Genomic DNA, 7,062 nt, shown 5'->3' with positions numbered 1-7,062 from the left:
ATATACTACTATATAGTAAAATATATCCTAAACAAATTTAATAGACAACTGATATACTAGTATATATATATATATATATACTATATATATATATATATATCTATATATATATAACCACAATGGAAAAAAATAAGATTTTACATAGTAAAATATATCCTGAACAAATTTAATAGACAACTGATATACTAGTTAAATATACATATACACCTACATACACATATATTTTAAACACTTAGGAGAGTAAAAGAATTAATATCTATATTCTTAAATGATCAAAGATCTTCAAAAGACATTAATAGGAGAAATATATAAATGGCCAGTAAGTACATGAAAAGGTGCTCAATGCCATTAGTTGTCACAGAAATGCAAACTAAAACTATAATCACATACCACTTCACACCCACTAGAAAGGCTAAAATTAAAGTAACTGACAATACAAGTATTGGCCAGGACGTAGATGTTCTTTTTAAAATAATAAAAAGAGAGACAGGCATAGGAGAGAAAGCGTATAGGGAAACAAGCAATTCACAGCAGAACAAATCCAAATGGTTGGTGAACATTTGAGAAGATGCTCACGGGCAGTTGAAGAAATGCAAATTAAAGTGACAGTGAGTAGTCCCATCCATTGCCACTGGAAATGAAAATTCCTATTTCATTTTTGAAATGCATATCCCTGAGCCACTCCTAGGAATTTATCTCACAGAAGTAAAAGCACCAGTATATGAAAAGTATATATAAAACATTATCCCTATTTGTAGATCAGGAAATGACCAAAAGTAAAGCAAGCGAGCAAGCTGTGTCTATATGTAATTTGGAATGCATGGGCCCAGGATCACCACTCTTTTCACTCTCTTGGGGCGTTTTCATCTGTTTTCAAGGTTACAGCTAACATGCTGACAGCTTCCCAATCTTTATGTTGAGGCCAGACCACTCTCCTGAGCTTCAGACTGCTTACTGCACAATTCCCCCCAAGTGTCCCAAAAGTAGGGCTAGGTAAATAACTTGTGGGACCCAGCGAAAAAAGAAAATGCAAGCCCCTTGCTTTTGGGAGAGAGAGAGTGGGTTAAGGAGCAGAGGGAGAAGGACAAGCTGACTCTGCACTGAGCACGGAGCCTGACATGGGGCTCAATCTAATGACCCGAGATCACGACCTGAGCCAAAATCAAAAGTCGGATGTCCAACTGACTGAGGCACCCAGGTGCCCCAAACCATGAGACTTAACAAGTCTTAACAAGAGAAGAAACTGAGGGTTGCTGGAGGGAGGTGGGGGATGGGTTAAATGGGTGATGGGTATTAAGGAGGACACTTAAACGATGAGCACTGGGTATTTTAAGTAATTGACGGATCACTGAATTATACTTCTGAAACCAATATTACACCATATGTTAACTAACTAGAATTTAAATAAAAACTTGAAACAAAAAAACATATTTCATTGTTTATAAAATGTAACAGGGGCAATAGCGATAAATGGGTATGTAAATTTCCTAATACTGCTGTAACAGATTACCGCAAACGTAGTAGGTCAAAGTAACACACACATGTATTACCTCCCGGTTCTGGAGGCCAAAAGTCCTATAAACAAAGTATCGGCAGGGTTACATTCCTTCTGAAGGCTCTAGGAAAGAATTTATTTCTTTGCCTTTTTAAACTACTAGAGGCATTCTTTGGTTGGTGGCCCCTTCCTCCATTTTCAAAGCCAGCAGCATAGCATCTTCCAATCTCTCATTCTCCCTGTCCTCTCTCTCTCTCATCTCTGCCTCCCTCACCACATCTGCCTTTTGGATACTCCCTCCTCCCCCTTTATAAGGACCCTTGTGATGACACTGGGTCTACCTGGCATTCCAGGATAATCTTCCCATCTGAAGGCCCTGAATTTAATCACAACCACAAAGTCTTTTTTGCAGTGTAGGGTAACATATTCACAAGGTTCTGAGGATTAGGACATGGACATATTTGGTGTGGGTGTTGAAGGAGGGGACATGATTCTGTCTACCATAATGATTGACAACATGAATTTACAAACTGAGAAAAATATTTTTGGTGTCATAATATTATATAACACAATAAATACAAATATTTTATTGACTTGACACCTTGATTAAGCACAAGATTTCTCTGGCTGAGTTTTCTAGAAACTTATTTATTAGGTCATCAAAATTTATACTTTTAGAAAATTCTTTTTCAATCAACATAACTGAAAGTACCATAAGTCTTTCTTGGCAAGTGCACGATGGCAAATAACTTTTGATAATTTCAAATTTAGAGAAGGATCCTCCTGCTGATGCAGCCATTACTGGAGCTGGTAAGAGTATTTCAGCCACAACAACAACAACACTGGGATTAATATATAGATTTTATCGCATCTAGAGTTGATGATTCACATAGAAAAAAAAATTTCTAAAAAGGTTTAACTCATCATACTAACCAGTTTCATATCTGAATTTAATTTTTAAATGTGCATTTATACAATGGTATTTTCATTTTTCCTCTGACACTTTCTATAACTTGGGGGGTTATACAAGCTGAAAGTGGCTTCTCCTGTTTATGCATTCTACTGCTGCATATTCAGTTACAAGGAAAATTAATTTAAAAATCATCTTCCTTATTAATAATTGGTTCATTCAAAGCCTCATATGAAAACAGTTTTATTTTCTGTTGAATAGGATGATCTTTAACTTTAATTTATATTTCTAAACTGGTGGGTATTTGCTTTGCAATTTGCATCAGTTTTCAAAACCAGAGATTCTAAACTCTGAGGTATTCTCAAAGCTCCTATATATATGCATTATTACAATTCCATGTGTATACTTTAATTTTGTAATAATTTACTGTCAAATTTTAATGCCCAGATGCAAGCAGTTCTTGTCCAGCACTCAGGCTGGAGAGTTAGTATTTGGGTAAATCCCATAGGACTGAGCTCCTACGACAGCCACGCAAGCTATTCCCCACCGAGAGCCCCGCTACTTCCCCAGTGTGCAATCCTGACTCCCTCCAGCAGCTACGGCTCCTACCACACACCATCAACAGCACCAATCCGGACCCAGTTCCTAGCCTGACTACTCTGGGGCCCCATGTGCCCCAGACTGCACAGAAGGCCTATTTGTGCCCACATTACCTTCCATGCCTGTAGACACGGAATGCGCACACTTCATGGTCTCATCACACTTCAGTTGCAAAATACAGATCAAAGATAACATTATTACGAATTTTAAGAAGACAATAGCAAAGCATTAAAACAAGTATGGGGCCCTTCTGGGAGCGGGGCTCTATGTGACTGCACAGTTTGCACACCCAGGATGGATGTCCCTGGTGCCAGTTAGGCCCCTCGGTATCTAATCAACTGATGCACACATACCAGGTACCTGCCAGAGCTGGTGCTCACTTCCGGTATCTTTTTCCAGCCTCTTCTAAATGTGCCCTACACAAGGAAGAATATGGGAGTGGAAACAAGTGAGTATTTCTACTACCAAAATAATTGCTCTGATGGCGGTATGACTTTGTGTTTTCATATCCATTATCTCACCAGAGCGACACAACCCATTGAGGAAGTGAGAGAAAGGATTATTGGCTCTAATTAATTAATCCTCACAGCAATCCACAGTGGTCTGGAAGTATTTTTAATGCTGTCTGACAGATGAAGTCAGAGGTTAAATGGCTTTCCTATCTACCTCACCAGGCTGTTGGGAAGACTGCAGTAAAAAGTGGTTTTATCAACAATGAGGTAAAGAGCACATATACGTTATTACCATCATTCTTCCTTGCGAACATCACATGGTAAGGGTGGGGGGATTCAAGTTTACCTCTAAACTAATCAATATCTCACTTTTTAAGTGCTAAATCTTTTCAGCTCAGAGTACCTGGCCAAATAACATAGGATCACTATACCTTAATCCAACCTTGTCTCCATGGTCTGAGTCCATTCAAAAAGTGTAATTTACTAATTCCAGAAAAATAAAATTATGCACCCAGTTAAAAATATCTCAAGTAAACTGGAAAATGAGTCTGAGAGATATGAAAGCGAAAAAAGTACTTTCATATGTTTGTAAAGTGACATATTACTATAGAACTATAAAACTATAAAAATATTGGGTTAAAAGGTAAATCATAAATAAAATTATGAAATTCTTAAAACTCAAGGACAACTAAAACATCACATGTCAAAAAATTGTGAGACAGAGAACTTTAAGGTTTTCAATATATTTATCAGGAAACAAAAATTTTAGGGGCACCTGAGCAGCTCAGTCGGTTGAGCATCCGACTCATGATTTCAGCTCAGGTCATGATCTTGGGGTCCTGAGATCCAGGCCCACGTCAGGCTCCCCACTCAGTGGGGAGCCTGCTTGAGATTCTCTCCCTCTCCCTCTGCCCCTCCCCCGCTCTCTCTCTCTCTCTCACACACACACTCTCTCTCTCTCAAATAAATAAATCTTAAAAAAGGGGCGCCTGGGTGGCACAGCGGTTAAGTGTCTGCCTTCGGCTCAGGGCGTGATCCCGGCGTTATGGGATCGAGCCCCACATCAGGCTCCTCTGCTATGAGCCTGCTTCTTCCTCTCCCACTCCCCCTGCTTGTGTTTCCTCTCTCGCTGGCTGTCTCTATCTCTGTTGAATAAATAAATAAAATCTTTAAAAAAAATAAAAAAATAAAAAAATAAATCTTAAAAAAGAAATAAAAATTTTAAATAAACTAAGCATTTACATCAAGAGTTGTAAAAAGAGCAAGAGATTATACCTAAAGAAAGACAGGAGGAAGAAAATAATACAGGTAAAGGAAGAAATCAGCAAAATGGATTTTTAAAAAAGGAAATTGAAGATTAAAAAACAGAAAGCTGATTCTTTGAAAAAATAACAAAATGGACAGGCCTCAAGCAAGAATGATGTTTTTTAAGGAGGAGATAGAGAGACAGAGATACACACACACACACACACCCTCTGTATCCCAAAAAAACTATTAAAAAAAACCTTGAAAATGAACTGAACAAATGGAAAGCCATTCCAGCATCTAGGATAGGACAACTTAATATTGTAAAATGTCAATTCACCCCAAATTGACATATAAATTCAATGAAATTCCAATCAAAATTCTAGTTGCATTCTTTGAGGAACTTGAGAACCTAATTCTAAACTTCACATGGAAAGATAAAGGTCTGCAAACAGCTAAGGGATAGGAATGTTCCAGTAGATATTAAGGCATACTAAAAATCTTGCAATATTTTTTTTTAATGTATGGTACTCTGACTATAGTCTTCAAATGCCATTTCCCACTAAACAAAACCAGGGCTTCTTAGAGAAATGGCTGGTTGGTCTGAGGCTGAAAATGTACAAGATAAACCAGGAACAGCCTGGCCTGCCATATAGGAAGGATGCTGTCCAAAATCACTAGTCATGCTGAAAGGACCCACCCAGGAGCCAATTTGAAGAGGTTTTCCATGACCGAAAGTAATCTAGTTAAGTATCAATAAAAATAATAACTGCAATAGACTGAGGCCAATCACATATGTTTAAGTCCATGAGTTCACAGTGATACTGAAAAATAAAACAAAAATTTTTAACTTTTTTAAAAGTCATCTTTATGCCCAATATGGGGCTCAAACTCACAATCCCAAGATCAAGAGTCATATGCTCTACTGACTGAAGTAGCCAGGTGCCCACCCCCTCCCCAGGCAAATAAAACAAGTTTTAAAAAAGCTAATTGGCCACTTAATCTACCATTGGCAGATGTTAGCAAACCAACTTATTTTGAAACTATGTAAATAGAAAAAGAATCAAGCTTTGATACTGACTTCCCCAAATGAATTGCACCACTGAGTAACCAAATAGTAGACAGGGGGATAGTTCTCTTAATAGAAGTTTTCCAGCTAATAAATAAAGGACTGAAAGAATTAAAATTTCTTTATTTTGCATGCTTCCATGAAATAATGTAACTGGACACAGATAATCACAAAAATAAAGATAACTAAGCATCCTGATGGAAGAATACACCATCATTTATGGAGTAGTCTTCTCAAAAAAACCAAACCTGAATCTGATCAAGCCTCTAGATCCCACTATGAATTTATAAGAAATACAGAGAACAGAGGAACATGTTGAATAACACCATATGGATGCATTCAGCAAAATCAAGGCAGGGAAAGTTTACTAGAAAGTTACTAGGGAAAGAAGGTTCTTCCTTAAAGAAATACAAAGAGAAAAAAAGATGGAGGGGAGAATCAGTAAATTAAAAATAAGAGACTTATCAATGAATCATACTTTATTTGGATTCTGATTCGAACAAACTATTAAAAACTATACACATTTATGAAATAATTGGGAATTTGAACACCAACTAGATATCTGATGTTATCAAAGAGTTAGTGTTCTTTTCTTTTCATTGTGATATGGTATTGGGATTTTTTTAAAATTCTGTATCTTTTAGAGATACATACTGAAATATTTACAAATAAAATGATATGTCTTGGGCTTTCTTCAAAATAATACAGAAGGTGTGGAGAATGGGTAGAATACAGATTTTAAAAGACTGACCATGAGTTTATAATTGGCAATGGAAGTGTGGCAATGGGTACGTGGGAGTTCATTATATTAATCTAGCTTTGTATATGTTATACTTTCCTTAGTCACAAAATGTTTGAAATAGTATGACACTTTTAATAAGACTATACAAATTAATCAATGGAACAAAAGAGAAAGATCAAAATCAGACCCATTATAAAGTATCATTATAAATCAATGGAGAAATAGAAGTTATTTAGTAGATGTTAGAAGGAAAACTGACTCACTACTGTGTAGAGAAAAATAAATCAGAATCCTCACATAACACCATGTACAAAGATAGAATGCAGACAGATTAAAGGCCAAAATGTAAAGGTAAAAACTTGAACGTTAATGGAAGAAAAGAATATCTTTATGACTTAAAGGAGACTTTATGACTTAAAGGAGAAGGACTTATTTAAAAATATTTCAGGGGTGCCTGGGTGGCTCAGTTGGTTAAGCATCCACTTCGGCTTGGGTCATGATCCCAGGGTCCTGGGATGGAGCCCCACATCGGGCTCCCTGCTCAGCAGA

This window comes from Ursus maritimus (genome assembly GCF_017311325.1).
Source record: "Ursus maritimus isolate PB19 chromosome X unlocalized genomic scaffold, ASM1731132v1 scaffold_X1, whole genome shotgun sequence".
Taxonomy (NCBI): Eukaryota; Metazoa; Chordata; class Mammalia; order Carnivora; family Ursidae; genus Ursus; species Ursus maritimus.
Note: the sequence above shows the minus strand (reverse complement) of the source record.